This window comes from Notolabrus celidotus, chromosome 17, assembly GCF_009762535.1.
Source record: "Notolabrus celidotus isolate fNotCel1 chromosome 17, fNotCel1.pri, whole genome shotgun sequence".
Lineage (NCBI taxonomy): Eukaryota > Metazoa > Chordata > Actinopteri > Labriformes > Labridae > Notolabrus > Notolabrus celidotus.
In genome coordinates, this window is record NC_048288.1 from 7504608 (window position 1) to 7526950 (window position 22343).

Here is a 22343-nt window from a genome sequence, read left to right on the forward strand (position 1 = left end):
TCAATGATTGGATGACATACCTGCCAATCAAGCTGTCTACCTTAGTGTGTCTATTTGTCAACTTAAAACAGATTGGATAAAGTAAGAGGATCAACTAGAGTAAACAGGTATTCATCTAATGTTTTACTTGATTTGTTTGTTTTTGTTTGACTTTGTTTAAAATTTTGAGAAGCTAAAATGCGAAATTGAAACAACTTACTAACAATGTTTGTAGATTACATTCAAAGGTAACATAGGTGGGTTTCTCTCCGAAAAATGAGACATGAGTTCTTTGGATACAAATAATATGAACGATAGCTCTGCTTTCTTTCCACCGCTAACTCTTGTCAACTTGACCTCTTGCTGTTGTTTCTTAATGCATGTTTGTGGGTTTTTTGAAGGCTTGGCTTTGGAATGAGCCCAGAAAGGAGGGGTGGGATTTATTTGGTTGTATCGTTTCAAAACTGAGCTCATTCTCCAAATCTCCTCCTTTAAAAGCTCAAGTGTGGATTTCTAATTTAGTTATTAAACCAACTGAAATTAATACTGATGCCTTCATGCAACCCACCAAAGTGAACTTGTAGTGTTTCTATTGCTTCAAAGCCAACCGAAGGGCAGCTGCAAAGGAATTGATTAACTGTCAAAACAGCCTTAATAAACTTCATAATTTTCAAAAGCAAAGATTTACAGAGAGTGATGTGTTTGACTCTAAAAAGAAACCAAGATTTATTTTTGTTGTAAAAAGGACAAAACAGCACTAACACACATACAGGTACCGCCTTGTCCATGGGTCACTAAAATCAATACAAACTAAAAATTCCTAACAGGAGCTTTAAATGCCTTGAAGGGCAAAACGTGATTTAATCCAACGTGTTTTGTTTTACATAATGTGGGATTTGTTTAACACAAGAATAAAACTGTTGGTCCCCTGTGGTATACTTGTGTTTACAAAGATATTTTGGTCCATATGACAACATGCTTTCAGCAAGGTCAGAGTAAGTGCATAAAGGGTAGAACAAGACTTTTGATTGGTGGTTTGAATAGCAGGAGCCTCTGGAAGCGTTTGTGATTGGGGAACCGGGCGTGATAGAGGCAAAGCCTTTAGTTAGACCCTGTTAATACCAAGCATGGGAAACAAGAAATAAAGCTATTAACGACATCAGAACAAGTAAAAGATTGAATTAGAAACACGTGAGAGAAAGGGTTGCTAACAGAGACAAAAATAGACCTGTGTTATCTCTACAGCTGACTCAATAAATGAAGCATGTTTGACTGCCTCGAGCCTTCTCTCACTATTACTCTTATCAAGAGACCGTGTGAAAGAGTTGACTGATTTCTATTCTAAAGGCCATCAAGGTCTACAAGCCACATATATCATTTTAAATGTGTTAATGAAAAGACCTCCGCTGTAGCTGGAAAATGAGTTCCCAAAGAAGTGAAAATATTCTGAGCAGGAATGTGTTTTAAATTAACTTAAAGCGGAGTAAAAGTTTTGATTCCTTTCAGCCTCAGATGAGCAAATGTGACATGAACTTACGTCTGATGAAGGCAAGATAAAGAAAATTATGAAACTTTCTACATGAGATCATAGCTGCTGATGGATTCCTGAATCTACTGCAAGTTTCTTACTCAGAGTTTTAGTCATCCTGATTCACTCCTCCCTTCTCCTCACTTGTTAAAGTCACTGTGATGTGGAACTTCATCCAGATCTGTGTTCTGTCCATCTAAGCTCTGCAGCAGAGCTGATAGGTTTCACTCTTGTTGATGTTGATGCTTCCACAGACTCTGCTCTGATGTGTTTCTGCTCCATTTAAGGGTTAAGGTAAAACTGGAGTCCTCCCCAGCAGATTTACTTTCACTTCACTACTGGTCAGAGGATTCAGAGGCCGATAAAGACAACATGGCTGAGGAGAAGCTCATGGTGGAGGGAGAAAACCATTGATTCTGTAACTACCCAGGAATTCCTTGGTGGTGAGAGTCGAGACTGAATACAGATCTGGTGGAAGTCTTGAGTGAGGAATTTTTACTTGATTTGATAGTGTCACTCTTAGACTGATGCTTCTTTATCAGTCCCTCCAGGAAGTTGCGATTTCGCGATCGCAACTATCAACGCAAATTCAACCAATCAGCGCGATTTTTTCGCGGCCCTGCAATTTTTTACAATCACCGCAACTTTGACCAATTACCTCAATCTCAGCCCCTGCACGTCATCGGTTTTGTCATCAATTTGACTTCCTTGGAACATAAACATAAGTCCTCACTTGATCGGCACTTTTCAACAACAAAACACGCACAGAGAACGGGTGAAAAGAGAGAGGACAGCAGGCAGGACAAGTGACCATGACAACGTTATTATTTATAGATTGAGGGGCTCAGTGTTCGCTTGGTCTCTACCTGCAGCAGGTGTGCTTTATGAACCAGCTCTCCTCACCTCCATGCATCTGTCTCATCTTCATTGATGATTTTTACCCCCCGGTGTGTGTTAGTGACAAAGACACAACCGGGGGACGTCTGTTTACTATTTGATGTTTGACGTTGTTGCCGTGGTTACCGTAAAAAGCTCTGCGTCTACAGCTTGATTTAATCCAGTTTGGTGAAACATCAGACACATTCAGTAAGTTTTGATCAACTCCTTGTCATCAAAGATTCAGATTAATTTCAGAGTGCCGTGAACTGCATCAGTCTCTGCGAGGTGCATTCAGGGACCGTCGTAAATGTGCAATACAGACCTTTCATGGCATTTTTCTGTGAATCAAGAGAATCAAAATACAGTCAGTGGCCACATCAAGAATGTTTTCTAAAAACAACTGTAATTGAGCATATTTACTTGCCCCTGAGATGTTATTCGGGGAAAAAAGCAAAAAAAAATAATCGCAACTTTCACTGCAAGTTTTTCAAAAAGCTGTCGCAAATTCAGGCTTTTTGGGCCACAACAATCACAAAAAAATCCTGCGAAATCCTGGAGGGACTGCTTTATGATCTTAAAATGAAATTATCCGCAACAAGATTGATTACTTTTTTGGACTGAACTTTTGTGTCTGCATTCGGGTCAGATTTTTTTTGCAAAAACAGCCAAGTTGAGTTTTTTTTTATCTTTAGATCATTGTCGCTACAGACACAAAATATTTATTCTCATGACTGGAGCAGGATTATCAAACAGACATACGTTTTCGGTTGAAGTATTGTTTCAGACAGAGGAACTCTACAACCAGGGCTTTGATAGCTAAAAGACATCATGACACCGGGGCTGTGATGGGTAACGTTAAACCTGTACATCTGCTCACCTTTTGTAAACTAACTAACATTGAAAAATCAGTGTTTACAAAGTTTAATCGTTGTTACGTTACAGTTCAGAATTTGGCGTAGCTACAAATCAAACCATGATCTCATCACTCTGCATCCTGATGAAAGTCGTCTGAACAAAGAAAAGTAAAAGGAAGATCTGTATTCATTATTGCACTTGCACGACAAATGCACGCTTCGGCAAGAGTCACATCTTTACCACAGTGGGTGAAGGTGCTCATGGGAGATGCAGTCCTCAACCGGGAAAAACACTACCAATTTGTTCTGAAGGGGTCACAAGAATCAACACTACATAAAGGTTCTTCATTGTGTTGTATAACAGTTTCAAGAAGAAAAAAATGTAAACAAATTTGGAAAAGAATTAAACTCACACATGTATCTTTATTTATAGATTTACCTAAATGTAACATATGTAGGTGAGAGACCACATTTTGGTATCAGAAGTGTTCTTGTTTTTGCTTTTAGCACAAATCGTATCATCCACTTGCATTTTAGTTGGCTTATCTATTATCTATTATTCTCTATTGATGATTTAGCCTTGAATGTCAAACAGATTACTGCATGCAATTGCAGCTACAGTAACAATCCACTTTGGCGATGACATCACTCGTATCATTCTTGCGTCTTGCTTCGAACACTTGTAATACACGGAAAGGACGTCTTGGCTGGAAGTGCTTTATCCCAAGACTACTGGCAACAACGGAAGCTGTAAACACTCTTCTTTGTTACTGAAAGATATTCAATCAGTAGACAGTATCGCTGATGAGTTCTGAGATTGTCACACTTAGACATACTTGTGTAAAATGTGACAGGATGTTTTTTTGTCCAGTGACACAATAAGTGCACACACAGGCAGTCAGCACAGGTCCAAGGTCATTATGTTGTGTGACTTAGTCATGAGCTATTTGTATGCATTAGCTTTAGCACACACACCAAATGAGATGACCTCAAGGCACAGACACATTTTGCATAGAGAGCGCTTTCTGCATGCTCTTTGGTTTAATTCAGTTTGTATTCAACAGGCATGTAAAATTAAAGAACCATTGGGTGTATTTTGTGCGTTTCAGTGTCTGTTACACTCCTGAGACATACACAGGAAGGAACAAACACAGTTTTTCTGCCAGCTGGGCATCAGGATGGATGATTTGGTGGAGTCCCAGCTCTGTCATTATCTCCAATACCAGATCTCATAAAAAATGCTGTTGGTTTCACAGAGGGATGCTTCCTGACACTCATCCCCAGGGCTTCATAAAAAAGCCACCCAATCCTACGATTCCAATAACTGTTAGCAGCACATAAGTAGTCCTTAGGCCACCAGGTTTCAGGAGCACAAATATGTGTGTGGTGTAAGGTGTTGAACATGATGTTGAGCGTTTACTAAATCCTATGCAAGCAAGCCGGACAGGTATGTATACTGTGATTATCCCAGGCTTTAGGAAGTGCCCCCGGCAGTGACACAGCTCCATTGATTTCTGTAATCACTTTGAGGTAATTATGCAGGAATACGCTGAATGAGCTCCTCAGGGGGACGACGCAGAACACTTTCTGTAGCGCGACTGTGTGATCGCAGCTCCCCAGTGACACCCTCCATGCTCTGCAGCAACCCTCCGCCACTGAAAAGCTCAGACTCGACACATTAAATATGGGCATTGAGGGATGGATCTTAATGCAACACAGCAGCATCAAACACAGAGGGGCCCCGCATACATTACTGCACGCTTTTAAGTTTACTTTGTGCTCGTCGTGCTAACACTCTTCTTTTAAGTCAGGGGGAATGACTTCAGTACAGATGGTGCACACTCAGCCTGGGGAGTAGTGGCTGCTGCTCATGCTCCAATTTCATTGACAAGTTTCATTTCATAATCCCAGAACAGAGGAATTAAAGAAGGAGGGAGAGCAGCTTGACATCATGCAAAATGTTGTCAAGCTTTGGAGGAGGAGGCGAAGGTAATGAGTACAGTTTGCATCCAGCTTACAAAGGGTAAGGGACAAAAATACAATAAGCCACTTTGCATAAGCTGAGTCACTACTTTAATATGAGAGGTCAGATATCATCTACTCAACCCAGCCCCTAAACAGCCACTGTTTCAGTTTAGAAACCTCTGCGAAGCGGCTCCACGGTGGAGCCATGTGCATAACACTGGAGTGATGCATGCTTTTAATGAGTTAGAATGGATAACATTTCAGTTTTATACTATTATTGTCACAGCTTGACAAGGTTACAGGATTTCAAAAAAGGCCCGTTCTCAACTAAAGTACTCTGTTTTCCTCACCGTGATGCCGTCAAAAAGACAAATCATTGAATTCAACGAGGATTTGTCTTTGCTTCTATGAATCTATCAGTCAACATGTCTTAAACAAGTCTATTGTAAGCCTATGAGATAAAAGCTCCTGTCATTATGAGTTAGCTGTCAGACAAAAGAGAGTCAGTCTTTACTTAAAAAAACAACAACCCAGAGCACTAAGGCTGATTTGCAATGAATCTGGCAAAAATAGAAAGCCTAAGGTATGATGTCTTTTATGTTGAATCATGGGCCTGATAGGTTGTGTTTGTATAAGAGCATACTTATGTGCATGGATGAAAATGTATTAAGCATTAGTGGCTCTGTTTCCAGGCTTGAAAATACAGCCAACCTTTTTATCGTTCACATTTCAAAACATGCTAGCTGAAAATACTGACGCTTTTGTGCAGACGGCACTCCCGATGGACGTATCAAGCTAATGTTAGCCTAGTTAGCTTTTTCAGACAGATGATTAGCCAGTAGTTCAGCGACTGAAAATGCTTTTGACCACCTCTTTATTTTTCCATTGACCTCTTAAAAAACAATATCAGAGTCAACTGATTTCCCTCTGTTACTGTAAACTCCATCTATTGTTGAAAACTAAGACTTCAAGATCTTTCTTCTCACATTCAAGGCTCTCCATAACCATAACCATCACCTCCATACCTCTCTGATCTCCTTCATACCCACACACCTACTCACGCTCTCAGATCTTCTTCCTCCATCCTCCTCACAGTGTCTCCTGCTCGTTTGACCTCCATGTGATCTCAAGCATTCAGCCGTGCAGCTCCCTGTCTTTGGAACCCTTTACCATAAAACCATCCGTAACTCAAACTCTCTTTGCAGTTTCAAATCTTGCCTAAAACCCCTCCTTTTTAGAACTGCATGTTCACTATAAACACATCACATATGCCTTTTATTACATTCATTGTTTTCCTTTTTTTATTGTATATTATTTGTTTTATCATATTCTGTCCTGTCTTGTATTAGTAAATAAGTTGTTGCATTTGTAAGGTGACCTTAAGTGTCTTGAAGGCACCCATGAATAATATTATTATCATTAAAGCTTGATAGGTGTTGTTGTGATTTGGAGCTAGCTAACTGACTTGAGTAAAACAGCTTCATGTCTGATATTGTACCTAAAGGCCTGCATCTTTACCTTTAAAAGATACAGATAAGTAATAGGAAATACATCAGTGCAGCTTAGACGGACAGGGCTTACTGATCAGTTTTATCACAGATGATTATGTGTATTATTTAGGGCCCGTGTCCACCAGCAGCATTTTTGCAACTGGAAGTGCCCACACCCTTAATTTCAGAGTTCTTCTCACCAGCACTTACCACTGCAAGGGAACAAAAGTTGTTTCACGTCACTTGATTCCCTCAGTGGTGACCATTTAGCCTGTTTGGAATTGCTCTGTATGCTTATTGTTTGCTTTTATTTTGAGAAATCTCACAAAGAAAACGTACACTAATTGAAAGGAATCAGGTCCTGGCATTAGCAGCTGCTCTTGACTTGGAAATTTTACTTGAGAGTCTGGTAAGGATCTCCTCCATCATTGTTGTTGACAAGGCTGTTATCAGAAGCTCCGCCCCTACTTGATTTTAATTGATCGGTAAGGGAGAAGTGACCATGAGGAGCGAGTGTTTCAACTGAGAACCCTAAGTGCAGCGATAAACGACAGCTGCAGGGGGTTTTTGTGCTTATGTTGCTGAGAGCTGAAATGCTAAACTGCCTTGGTTTAGCATAGAAAATTGTGACAGTCCGTGCAGAAAACAAAGGCCTTAATGAACTTAGTAAATAATAATGATAATACTATAATAGTAATGATAAATGTGTGCTGACAGGGCTTGACGGAGCGTTTGAGGCGTACATGACGGATGGTTTCCACTTAGTAAGCAGAGGTGATTTTCCGATGCAGACTGAGGCTGTTCCACTCAAGCTGTCACAGGAAGCTGGCAGCCTCAGTTCCTCTGACACATCTGAAATTGGCTTTTGGTCTACCTGCGTGTATACACCCGGATCCACAGCGACCTTTTGCTGCCCTGATCGGATAGAAGAAAGGGCAAAGTAGTAGAGGACAGAAAGAGGGTGAGTTGGCTGAAAACAACGTGCTTTATCATGGCCGAAAAAATCCTCTGTCACGTATCTCGATAATATGTAACATGATATACATAAAAATCAGAGATGAGTATTAGCCACATGCAGCCTACTTTATTAGAGAATATAGATGGAAATGCATAGTTTCATTTAATTTATATTTATTTGACAACCTCCTATTTCATCTTTCCCTTTCAGAGGAATCTCCATGCAGCTCATTTGCATATGCTGGGAGGCTTTCTTGCATATCTTTGCCATATTTAAGCTCCCTCCGTTTATCATGAAGGAACACTTGCTTTTCCCCCTTTTTAACATCACTTAGATTCAAGATTTACACCAACAGTATTTAAAATACCAAGGACGAAGCTCACTAGTTAAATTTTCAATAATAAATCAGATAGCGTGATTTGCACATGCATGCCATCTCTCTCAACAGCGCTTACGTGTTTGCACTTCCTAAATCAAAAGGCTTTCTATGAGCTAATGTGATTTCCTCTGATTTTGTGTGTTGGCTGTAGCTCTTATGTGACTCAGAAAGGGGGATCATTGTAAATTCCCCAGGGTGTTTTTGAATGCTGTTGTTCCCGAGAGCCTTTTAACGACATACATCCCCCCCAGAGCTATTCTCAAACCAGGCCTGCCTCTGTGCTGATACTATAAGTGATGCAATGCTTGTTAACTGAGTGGACTTGTTACTTAAAATTATGTTGATCCTACAGTACTCCATCTCATGAAAGTTTAATGCGTAACCTGCTTTTAGGCATGTTCAGTGCTGTGTCATGCATAGAAGTGTTGTAAGTCTCCAGAGTTTAAATGGCAGCGAAGGCTTCAGGAAACACTGACACAAGGTGTGTTTGGTGCTGAATTTTCTCTGGAAGAGGTGAACTCTTCACCCTGTCTGTTTGTTTGGAACATATTTGGCTGAGCTTTGGTGTGCAGGATGTCCACAGGGAATATTCTCATCATAGATTTTAGGATCTGGGGGTAACATTGTATGGTTTTGCCTCTTTGTTATGGTTTTGGTATCATGATCATAACTTCATTTCTCTGTTAAAATGTCTCAGCTCCTAAGCCATCCACCACTACTTGATCATCAGTAATTCAGTGCATGGCATAGACCGCGTATAAAACAGAAGCGTTCTCATTGAGGTCACCCTTTGGTTTCTGAAGAAGTGTTTTGAAGTCAAAACGTGGTTTCCGCCATTTTAGAAATGCTGACCTCCAATAAATCAAGAAATGGCAAAGAGATAGAGTTTAGGGCAAAGCTTAGGCCAGAGATACACTTAATGTTAATTGCGGGAAAGCATGATGGTTGCTGCTCGACACCAGTGTTGTGTGCTTTGGCTGTGCACGTCCTCAAAAATTTAGTTGACAGGGACGTAGGGTGCAGTTCACGTATAAACAGCAGCGGGCATTACAAATGGTGGATGCTTTAGAGTCAAGCTGATAGAACAAATGCGAAATACATTTCACTAACATTTCAGAGGCTTTTGCTTTTTCTGCCTTGATCTCCTCGAGTGTTGCCATGTCTGTTGTTTACATCCCACACATACAGTAGTTGTATATGTAACGGGTTGAGTTAGGACCCACAATCAGTATCGGAAGCCAAGAGATCAGTTGGTAATGACCTTTATTTAACAGTTCATCAATAGACACGGGCAACAGGTGAATAGTCTCTACCTCGAACACAGGTAGGGAATCGAGTCTCTCGGGGCTCGATGACAGCCTGACAAATTGAGCACCGGTGACAGACAGATCCCGGAGGGAGTTGAAGAACAGACTCACTCGTACTCCGCAGGAGGACAGTACGCCAAACGGCCACAAGGACGGACAGGCAGAACCCCGGAAGGGCGAAGGCAGAACTCGTAGTCAGGGACAGAAGGCGTAGGTGTTTTCCTGGGAAGCGGCGAGGAGGGATGGTCACGGGCAGGCAGGGTCGGCAACGGGAGATCAGTCCGGAGAAGAATGCTGGAAAGTCTTGCATGAGGTCAAAGTACGACCTGGCAAGGAGTGGAGAGTGGCTGCTGCTTATATACCGGCTTGATTGCAGATGAGGAGCAGGTGAGTGTGCAGGTGAACCGGGTTGCCTGATGAGGGGGCGTGGCTGGCCAGCAGAGTGGAGCAGAGGCAAGGAGAGTGGAAAATTACTGACAGAGGGGAGGAGGTGAGCAGACTGTGACAGTATATGGCCTGATATTTATGACATGCTCTCTGGAGGTATCCTTCAATAACATGCTAAGTGCATAGTAAAGTATATTTACAATTGCACACATGACGTAGAAGAAAATGCATAAGCCAATACAAGGCTACATTAAAGTATATCCTGACAGTAGCCACCTGTCTGTTAGTCAGTTCAGCCATGCATAATTAATTTTGGAGCCTGTTCCAAGTGGCCTTTTTTTTGCACTTCTGCACAGGCTTAGTTTTTCAACTTTGTTAGCCTTGCCTCTCTTTATCTCTTCCATCCAAAAGAAGCTTAGTGCCCCCTGCAGGCCTGGAGAGCTTCTGCTTTGTCTGGATTTGAAAAGTTTCTTCTCTTGCATTTTTATCTGGGGTTGTTTTTTTGACTCTGCGTAATTTCTGCGTTTGCATTGTGTTTGCTGTAAACGTAGATATTTGGCCATGTGCAGGCACATTTATTTATGAATCTGCTGATGGGTTTTTCTTATTTCTAAATCTGTAGGACCTCTTTGTCCTCACTGGCTGTGATACAAACCCAGTGCTTTTAATGCCAGTGCTAAAGTAACATTCACAGAATATCAGCAAATTAAAACTGAGATCAGGACAAAAAGGATTTTTGAGATAGTTTACATCAGCAGAAACTTAAGATAAAGCACCTTGAAAGAGATACTGTGTGTGCTCTGCTGAAGTGGCACAGGTCGCACAAGGTAACCTGCCCTGCTGCCGCGGGAACAACTGAAATGGACTCGTGGCACCCACAGAAAGAAATGCGCTGTTGGCAAAAGCTCCGTGACGTTGATGAATGTTGTCCTCCGAGTGTTAGGTAATATTCTCTGATGAGATGCAGGGTGCGATTCGACCCGCAAGGTTGTGAGTACAGCGAAAAGTGATGACGTGAGGGTGTGGGAGCCGGCACAACAAGGCCACAGATGGAAGGAGAACAGAGAAGTCAGTAGAGCAGAGACCTGGACATCAGACGGAAGGCCAAGCCCAGACTTTTTGGGGTTGATCTATTCAGTTCTCTTTCTCCATCATGCTTCACCTCCAAATACATACAGAATACAGAACACTGTAGCATTTGTAATTCTGGTGATATGATGCAAATGCTCCTACATTGTTGTGGCACTTCCCTACAAATTCTTGTAGCAGTTTAAGCTTAGACATCTAGAATTTGAAGAATTGGTGTTATAAATGGATTCAAACTGGTTGACAACGGTGTGATGTAGTGTTGTTCCCCAAACCTGCATTTTGGCACATGCATTGTAAGAGCAGGCTTATTTCTCAACTGGAATTCACCACATAAGAAGAGAAAGTCAGAAACATTAGGCAGATGCTTGAATCATAGCAAAGCATTTATTTGCAAAAGGAAATAAGGAGAGAAAGATAAGAGGAGAATCAATGTATTTTTTTGTTGTCTTGCTGTGTCCTAAAGTTGCCTGATGAGCAAAACAATTTCCCAAAACACAGGGCTGCTGTTTGAGCGTTCATCTCGAGCACTAAGTCAATACTAGGATGCTTTTATTGAGCGTGACCGACAAAATCCCTCCAAAAAAGGCTTTGGGGCAAAACAACTAAACCGATTATAAAACAAAATTTCATAGAGGAAATAGATTTTCTGCTTATCTGCCACGAGAGTCGGGTTATGACCTGAGCAATCCTCAAAAATAAGTTTAAGTACAATCAGTTCTTGGAAAAGATGGACGATTAATTTCAATGTAGCATCTCTCAAAGGGAAAATGCTGTGGATACTACTTATAAACCAGCAGGGTTTTACTAGAAAGCTCTTTGGCCATGGCTGTGCTCTGTAGAATGAAAGAGGGTGAGGGAGTCACGAGGTGCTTCAGTGCCTTCTTGTGGCCACTTTACATTTTTTTATTTTCCTTTAGGGTTCCTGCTCACAAGCGTATCACTGTCAGATCATGGCCAGAGGATATGTAATAATTGAAACTTGATAAACACTTAATAACTGCTGCCTCGGTTATTTATTGGTGTGTTTTAATTATAACGCCCAACCTCAGATAAAAAATGAATGCTCTTATCTCAATGCAAAGTCTCCACAGAGCCGTAAGGGAAGTTTACAGCATGATCACTTTAGCAAACATGAAAAATGATCCCTAACACTTTCCAGTGATCACGATTAAGCCGTGTTTCCCCTGTGTCATATTTTCCCCCCTTTTTTCTCTGCAATTGGCTTCACGTGAGCGCAAGAGAAAATTACCTCTCTGGTTCTAGCCAAGGAGGGACCATTCATCTTACTAACACCACAGGTGAGTGATCATGAAGTGTGGAGACTGGTGGAAAAGTTGGGACCTTGTATTATCAATCATCATCATGCCTCCAAATGGAGATCTCTCATCACCCGGCACACACAGTAAGAGAGGCGAACGGAAGCTCTCACTTCAGCTGCTGCTAACGGAACTCATTAGTCAGATCAGTTGGTCATTATTTAACGCAGCACCTCGAGGATTGTTGCAACGGAAAAATAACATTCATCAATCCCATGCAGCTATGACACATTCAATCGTGGAGAGGGTGAGTGAGTACAGAGACTTGCATTTGATTAAGATGACAGTAATGAAGTGAGGTGCACCACACTTGACCTTTCACATTCATTTCACTTTGGGGGAATGTGTGCTAGGAGTAAATTAATCCAGGCCCCATGTCATATACAAATGAAAAGCCTCCATACGACTGACTGTGCCTCTTCACATTTTACATTACTGCTTTTATTCTTCTTTGGCATGACATGTCCACTGATGTTTCTAGCTATTCATCCTGTTTATCTGATGGAATACACTTCAAAAGGAGTATTAAAAATCTATATCAATGTAACCAAGACACCTTACCCTTTGTTTATCTGTCCTTTCAGCAACAATACATAGATATAACAGAATTTAACATTGGAAAAAGTCAAAAACAGGACACAAATTTCTTACCGTCTACACACTGCAAAGACACTTTATGAACCCACTTGGTGGAGATTAATTTACATACTTTAAGCAAAGGTCTAATCATCACTCTTGCCTTTATGTCAATCTACATTGTCAACGAGATGATTGAATACAACTCTTTCTTCCCCAGGTAGCTTACCAACTAAGATTCAATGTCACCACTAAACAATTTCAGCACCTTTTTGTGCAACTTTTTCCTCAGAATTGATGTTGAATGCAAGAGTAAGTGACTTAAAATTGAGTGTATCAGATGCACTTACTGAATACCTTTTTTTGTTGACCAATGTACCAGTATAAAAGACAGAGAGAGGTATTAAACTGAATATGTCACCCAGAAAGTGGCGCTCACAGATGCAAACAACCGCTTGGTTGCCGAAGCACACTGGCTACACTAGGGGTGACCTCCTGGTGGTAACAGCTGCAGTTCATCGAGAGTCCACTTGAGGATGGCAGCAAAAACCTCAGAAGCCACATACACACCCATTCAAAAAGCTGATCTCTTCAGCAAAAATAAACATGTTTACAGCCTGGCTCAAAAAACATTTTTGGTCTGAATAGCTCTGTAGGACCCTAAATACAATTCATTATGTTGTAATAATTTAAGTTTATGTGCGAAATGATTATTTACACAGTTAATTAATTTCATAAGGAATCAGGGAAATACTTACTTTCATATACAGTTGGTAAAAGTTAATGCTCATTGTACTGTAATTGGATATGTTATGTATTTTCTTATATTTAAAATATATGTTGGTTTGTTACATATAGGATGTCGCTGTCAGATGGGTGGCTTAACCATTGCATGCTGTAACCCTGCCCCTTGGTTAAGGTGCTTTGATCTCGGAGAGGAGTAGTCTTTGAAATAATGAGGTTTGGTTTGCAGGGAGTGGAGCCACACAGTGTTTTTTTTTTTTTTTTACCTCTCTTAGTCTCTCTTTTGAGGATTTTTTTATGTAAACTTGGAAATGGACACCTTACTGTCATGCCACTGTTTTATTTCTGTTGAAGTAAACAATATAACTTTTTACCAAATGGTTATGTGGACTTTTTTTTAGGTGAAATTCAAGAAAGGGAATTTTAGAGCGTCAAAGTACGACTTCGTTCAGCGGAACCCACAAGCTCATTCTCCAGTCAGATACATTGTACCAGGAATACATTTTTCTATTACTCATTCGTATTGAAGATATGAAGGTTACAAGTTTTACATTAAGTGGCATTTTTAGGAGTGTAGCTTACTTGACTGACAGGTGGGCACCTTGTAGCTGTTTGCCAAGAGGCTAAAGGACTCAACTCTACATCTTTGCTACTCATTCGGTCAACAGGTAGTTGGGTTGTGTCAGGATTTCACATACACAACCTGATGGTTCACATTATTGTTGATAGCTTATTTCCTGGGTACCTAGGAACATTTTATGAAACCCATTCAATCACACAATACTGAAGCCTCACGTCCAGAGGATGCGTGGCGTTACATTACGGCTGCGCCGCGCACTGCGCAGCTGATACATTCCCATTCTAGTCAATGCTCTAGGGTACACGGGGCGCGTGGCGTTATGTTACGGCTCTGTCTCGGGAGCGTGCCCCTGCGCCTCTCTGCCAGAGATACGCTTCAAGTCTATTTTCGACGGAGCCCGCGCCCAGCACGCGTCAATATGCACAGAAATGTACGACCTGGACAGGAAGTCAGGCACGAGGATCGCAGGCAACATCCGTCAATCTCAAAATAAAACACCATATAGGGATTCCCGACCATTTAAAGATCGTTTAGATCAGAAATACTCATCGATTGTGGATGTAAGCTACAAACAGCCACATATGTGATCCAGGGTCAACTACAACAGGGGTCTCATTTATAAAGGTTGCTTACGCACAAAACAGGGCCTGAAATTGGCGTACGCCAGTTTTCGCGCCAAGTTTGTGATTTATAAAAAAACAAACTTGACGTGAAAATGTGACTACAGGTGAGCAAACTCTGACCCAGGCGTACGTACATTTTAGAGGCAGGGGGAAATTGGCGACGCAGTTGGTGAGAGGGAGAACTGAAGTCATATTATATTTTGATGCCTTTTACACATTTCATTCATTGGATAACAACATTAACAGACCTGCGTCACTATCATCACTAAAATCTACATATTCTATTTCAATGTGTGTCTGTGGTGAGTTGTTTCCAATAAGCCGTCATTAAAAAATAAAAGCGTGACTTAAAGTTCATCAAATATTTAATCAGCTTTGTCTCACCATCACATTTCTCTAGTTTCTCCAAGTGTAGAGGAAACACACGGACCGTATCCTAACGTGTTCGTCGGGAGGTAAAACCAAAGTAACATCAGAAGACGTAAATAAGCTGCCGAGCAAAGTGACAGTCATGTTTTCAATGTTTCTAACGCTGTGCAGAGTCACTGAGTGTAGTTATACTTTAAATAAAGACCGCTGTACGACGCACGCGGAGCGCAGAGTCACAGTGACGGCTGCCTAACACACTGATCACATCTTCATCATCTGCATGTGTTTACTATGTTAATGAGAACAGTGTGGCGTAAAGCCATGCCCGGTTCTCACAGTTATTATCTTACATATCATAATCAGTCAAAGCGCAGGCCAAGCTGCACGGGATAAAACCAACACATTAAAACTTATATTCACAGATCAAACTTCTGTCAGATAATATCAGAGAGAGGAGATCTCTGAAGGACGTGAGCTCTCTGTAATGTGAAATAAAAGTGTGTGTCCTGTAAACACGAAACACTACAGTGAGACCGTGCGTAATGATGAATGATGGATGCTCTGGCACTGCTGACGGATACGTGAATGCTGCAGCGACGTGGACGACCATGAATGTCAGGAAAAAATGAATGGAAATAAGTTGCTGTTGAGATTTTTTGTCCGGACCAAAGTGGCACATCAACCAACTGGCTTGGTTGCAATCTCTTAAACATAGTTACCATGGCACGTTAGCAAAATGCACAACTCTTTATTACATAAGTTAACAAAGGTCCAAAGGTAAGAAATGTTGTGCTGAAACTGATGATCAGTAGGGTCAGAAATATTCAGTCAAGGTTTATCACCAAAGTTACTATAGGAATTAGTCTTCAAGTTTTAATACGCCCATAGAAACCAGATCATCATGGCATCATAAAACAAAGAGACGGATACAAACAGAAGATAAACGAATCAAATATGAGAACATTTCATTATAGACCTAATAATATTGAAAGCTTACATCCTGGTATGGTGTATAAATATAATTCAAATGTTATGACTCAGCCACATTCAGATGATTTGGCAGGTTTCCCAGGAAAGGCCCAAGTATCATTGTGACAGACTGCCCACATATCCGTCTTAATTTGCTTTGATGACAGGTGCAAGTATGTGGAAATGTTATCCCTGCACACTAACGACCATCATTTTTAATGGGTGTCACATGCAGGTGGCCTCACAACAAAGGTGTGATTAAACGACAATCACACCCGACCAGAAGGCTGGCCCTGTTTGGAAATGCATGTAACAAAGGAGGAAGTGGCAGCAAGTTGTTTTTTTTATACATATCTTAATCTGGATTAATCTATGCTGCATGCATTTTAAAACTGACATATAGTGCCAAAAGTAAGAGATGAATAAAGTAAGAATCAATGAGCTGAGAACAGACAATACATCGTAATGTCATGTTTTCACTTTACACTCCAGTGCATTACAGTTTCTTACAATACCGTCATTCAGATCTGCTGCAGTGGCTTCATTCAACCCCAAATAGTGTCTATTTAATTTGTTTTAGTCAGAGCTTTAATGTGGTGATGAAGACTTCGATGTGGCACTTCACAGCAACAAGTCAGACACAAGCGATGAGTAATGGTCCCCAAGGAGACTCCTCATGTCCAAAGTCTAAACAACAAATTACTGTGACATGGATACAACTAACTGCTGGGTTTTTAATGTTGAGACAGTTTGCAGAGAAAACAGTGCAAGGTGAAGTGTCACACAACAGATATATAAGCAAGAGGCAAAGCAGTAGATGACAAGACTAGAAAACTGTGGGTGTTTGTACCCATGACATCCATGAAAACCTCCTAGTCCAAACATCATGAGGGAGGCTTCCTTTGTGCGCCTCAAAATCCTGCCTGTCTTTGGTTTCCTCCCTCTCTGTCTATTCCTCTTAATAGTGGCTCAGATCAATAGCGCGCGCCTCAGGCACAGACCTTTGCACTAAAACCAATTGTTCCAGGAACTCTGTTCAAGCAAAGCCCAGACTCTTTTCTGGGAAGCCTGCCTGATTTTAGCATCACACAAAAGGTGCTCAATTCGACATTTTGCTAAAGTTTGAAAGGAAATATATATTATTTGTTTTAGTATCACAGTCGTTAGGTTCTCTACAACAACAGCACCTAATTATTATCTATTAAAGTTTCCCTTTGAGGGGATAGTCTTCACTTATTATTACTTTCTTCATCTGTGTTGAATAAGAAACTGCAAAAAAGGATGTAGATAGTTGTTTAGCTAGGATATGTACCTTTAGCTAAATTTTGTTAGCTTATGACAGAGCTAGGCTAGTTGCTACACCTCTTCCCTGTCCATATAAGCTAAGCTAAGCTAATGTGCTGCTGGTGCCAGCTTCATAGTTAATACACAACAATGAAAGATAGCTTACATCACTTTTTATAATAATGGTCTAAGCTAACAAAAAATAAAATAAATGTGTTCCCACCGACTCGTATTTTGAAATAAAGCTTTTTATTAACATTATCAGACCACACTTATTGAACCTGCTGTTTCAAGGATGACAGGGTTAGTGTTTTTGTCTGGAAGTGTAATGCTAGTAGGCAAACTATAATATGTTCCTTTAACTGGATTTTGTTACCTCTGACAGAAGTTGATGAGCTGTTTCCCCTGTATCTGTGTTCCAATCATTATGTTAAGCTAAGCTAACAGGATACAAGTACCTGCTTAATATTAAACACATATGAGTAATATATCAATCCACTCGTCTAACTCTCACAAATAAAGCAAATACACTATATTTTTCCCCACAGAAGGTCAGCGATGTCTTTTTAAATTTGGCCCAGAAATCCAGCTTTGTTTTTAAAAAACCAGGTCATCCTGTTTGAAACCGGAGTCTGAGGCTGCAGGATCAGAAAGCAGTTTGAAGTTTACCTGCCTACAAAACATCTGCTCTGAGACCAGACAGTCACAGGATGTTACTGTGAGGGTAATACAAACTAGTCATCCGAGTGAAATTGAGGAAAGCAGTTCCTCTACAGTACACTGGATAATGTGCTGACTCATGCCACCCCTCTCACTCACTCACTCACTCACTCACTCACACACACACACACACACACACACACACACACACACACACACACACACACACACACACACACACACACACACACACACACACACACACACAGCGTAACCTTTGTGAGGAAGTGAGAGATAAATAGTGGTGAGTAATTTATATTTTGACACAGGGAACATTCACTGTGCGGTTATTGAAAGTTATAGATTATGTAAAGAAGAGTAGAGGACATGGAGGCCCCTGGGAGCAGACATTGCTTACGCCTGAATGAATGGGTTCAAGCAGCATTAGAATAACTGCACAATAAGTGTTTCTTGCAAATCAAGAGGCTCAATGCACCAAACATAAGACAATTCAGCTACTGTGTTTTATCTCCCCTTCTCTGGAGGAAAAGTAAAAAGGTACAGCTATACTGGGTAATACGAGATGTGTAATTTAGGATAGGCAGAGCTTGTACTGTCACAAGTTCTGTAGAATTCTTGTATCAAACTTAGCACATTGTATTTATCTACATGTACAGTGAAGGTCAAACACCAGAGTGAATCATAAATGAGAGATTAATTTGACATCTGTTTGTTTGTAAGGAAAAACCAAGAAACAAGATAAAAAATCTGATCAGGTGCAGGTTCTGCTCTGATCCATGAGGTCCTGTTTGCCTTGTTTTTCCTCTCCAGTGGAAATGTCTAGTTTAATGTGAACAATAACAGCTACACAGTGCTCACTTTGTCAGGGTTTCACTACATCAACAAGGCATCATAGCTGATGAGATTATTCAAATGTGACTTTTGCTTTAAATGGGTCTGTCACAAAGTGCTTTTGCCTTCTTGTATACCTTATTTATAACTGGTTGCTCAATTATCGTGTCCTGCTTTATCTTTGCATAGACGTTCCTCTTATGTTGCTGCACTTCCTGGCTTTGTGTGTTGTTTTTTTTAACCTCTTTTGTGATTGTGCTCCCCCTCACAGTTTTCATCTGTGTCTTGTTCGGCCTAGTCCACAAGTTGAGTGGGTAACGGTAGCTTTTTCTGGAAGTATTGTCCTTTCATACGCACTAAAACACACCTTCCTCTGTTTTGTTTATGTTTGGGTGGACGGCAAAAACAGAAGTTTTGGAAGACGTCGTTACCTCAACTTTCACATAAATTGTTGTTTATGCATTGCACATTAGCCAAGTAGGCGGGCGACAGGTATATCTTGATAGTCTGTTCAGTTGCACGTTTACAGAGAAACCCAGCTGTTTTTTGTCATTGTACCATGCTGCAGGTTAAAAACATAAATCTCAGTAGTTTTTAAATCACCACCATGACAGTTTTAGGAACACAGTTTACAACCGTCCACTTGCTTGAAAGGACACTAAATATGCATGGGCCCAATGTTCCTCTACTATGGTTGACATGATGTCTTATTGCACATTATTACCTGGCTGTCTTACTGATCTTTAGGTTGCGTAAGATGCTTGATTCTGATTGGTCAAAACCCCTTGACATGGGTTATTAACTTTCACTAACTTAAGCAACATCAGAGGCATTTTCGTATTGGATCCTGTCCAGCAGTATCAGCAACTACAGCGGTGCAGGTGAGTGAAACTTCAGGTTGGACAAGACGGCGCTTTGACTGTCCCGTAGGAATTCTATTTCTCATAACTACCCGCTAACCATACATTATCCCTTACTTATTGCTTCCTACTGGTCTGGCATGCTTATGTGGGTATTTTCAACCATTTCTGCTTTGTTGTTTGTTTTCCATTTTTGTCCATTTTTAATGTAGGAGGAAAACCTCAGTTGTTCACCTACATTTGGGTTAGGTCTTAGTCTCATTTGTGTCTAATTTCCTTTTGCACCAGTTCTTTCAACCTTCAAACCCTTGTTCCTCATGGATTGTCCTTTTGGCTATTACTGTTTGTTTGTTTGTTTTTCAGTCTTGTTGTAGGACCTTGTAGTTTTCCTTTGGATATTTGATCTGCCTGAATTTATCACGGTTAGCTTTTTGTTTCCTTTCTGTTACAATCAAACTGTCCTTTTGTCTGCATTTGTGTCCTTTATCTTTGTTTTAAACTGAACACATGATAGGGTCTAACATAGTGTTTCATATCAGTGGTAGCCCTCTGAATTTAATCTAATTAAATGGTATGGTGGCAGATTTTTATGTTAACAAGATAACGTGTCGTTCAATGGATCAGGGTTTTTGTGCCGTGATGGAACTTTTGGTTTACACCTCTGGTCACAAGGACTGACTTAAAGGTACAGTGTGTAGAAATGTGGATATTCAGCGATATCTATCGATAAGATTTCCATTTGAAACACTCCCCTGCTCACTCTTCCCATCAGTAAAGCTACAGTGGCCCACAAGGACAAGAAGCTCCTGTGATGCATGATAAGAATAATCCTCCATTTGTAAGGTTTTAACATTAGAAACTCAGTTAATAGTTTGTATGTCCTGTACTGCTGTAAAAACATGGCCTTGCAAGATGGCGGCCTCCGTGTGAGAGGACCCACTTCTGTGTAGATATAAGCTGCTGACTCTAGGTTAAATAAAACAACAAAGTTATATGAACATTCAGGCGATTTTATACTATTTTTAAGCATACTTATGAATATTATATTCTATTTCTACTGAGTCTGTTCTACTAAATGCTGCAAATGCCTACACACTCTACCTTTAACCCTCCTTTTATCCTTGGGGTCAATTGGACCCCATTCAATGTTTGGAACTGGGAAAACATAAAATTAATATGTTGATATATTCCAATTTCCTGTAAAAAAGAAATATGGGTCAATTTGACCCCAGCCTGTTTTAGCTGTATAAATATAAGAAATATCAATATTTTACACACATTTGTTTTAGTTGTTTTGGTTGATATTGAGGTCACTATAATATACATTTTTATAACCTAAAAGAAACATAAAGTACCTGACACATAAAACGGGGTAACAATCCGTTTCTGCAGGTTTAAATTGCTGCGGTCAAATTGACCCCAAGGATAAAAGATGTTAGTAAATTTGAGGGTAACAGGAGGATTAATATTGTCTTATGCATTACTAATGCATGATAAAGAAGTTGTTCTATGTTATATCTCAGTGTGTATGCTACCAAAGTAGTCATAAATGTAGCAAAGTTAATGTACGCTTTCTGTGCCTATTATTTAGTGATGTAGAGGAACACAGCTGCAGAAAATTGAAATAGTCTGTACAACATAAAGAGCTCAGAATAATACTTTATTGTATATATAAGTTACTACACAGATAACCAACATCACTGGGAGAAGTGCATGTGATCATCACTACAAGGACATGAGGAAATATGAAATATAGCACCGCAGACTGATGCAACTCTGAAAAATGCAGCAGGATTTCTGCCACTTGGTGACCAGTCGGTTCACTCATTGAGCTCTTGTAGCCGCAGGATGAGCTGCAGCTTTGATATAAATGCATTTCTCCACACCTGTCTGGTGTTAATGCTCCATTTAAAGAGAATAAACTGGGGATCTTACTGGGCATCATGAGCCTATTATGATACTGTCACCCCTGGGAGCTTTCCCACCGCTTTCCAGTTAGTGAATGTCAATGCTTCTGTAGCAGGGTTCACATCCAGCATTGTAAACGCCTGACCATCTGTTATTCTGTGGCATTTAATAAACACACATTTTACTTTATTATGCAGCTTCTAATGGCAATTTTTGGCTTTGGTGTTGCAGCTGATACTTTTCTGATCATTACATGCATAATTAACTTCTCTGGCCAAGAGGACTCGCCCAAAAGAGTAATTACTGTGCGCTGTTAGGAGTCAGAAAAAGAGGAGGCTCTGCCCTCTTCACTGTGAAGCAGGACGATGATTATCAACCAGTCCTTTGGGAATTGTAAACTGAGTCCACTGTCTTTAAAGACAGCTAAAAAACAGGTATGTTAAATATAATCCAGCTCCCTCCTGGTGCTTTTTATTAGCTGGCCGTTGTTCTCCAATGAGAGGGCTAAATAAGGACTGTGTCACTGGCTGCCGAGGCTGAATAGTTTGTGAGCCCAGCTGGTCACTCACAGGGGAGAGAATTAGAGGCTAAAAATGGAAGCAATTTTCTTCCAAGATTAGCCTGTGAGGAAACTAAGAAAGATGAGTTTAATAAAGCTGTATGCCACTACATGTACCCATTCAATGGTCTGGCCTTGGATTCACTCTTCATATTTATTTGGTGTAAAAGTCTTTGAGGTTTTTGTGTAAAATTTGTGGGTTATCAATTACTGAAAAAAGCAGAACAT

General features: G+C 40.5%; 1 protein-coding gene across 1 annotated transcript in view; it reads right to left on the reverse strand.

Annotated features, from left to right (window-relative positions):
* The window catches only part of fbxo15 (F-box protein 15), an 82441-nt gene that overhangs the window by 36513 nt on the left and 23585 nt on the right, over positions 1-22343 (reverse strand). The window lies entirely within an intron of this gene.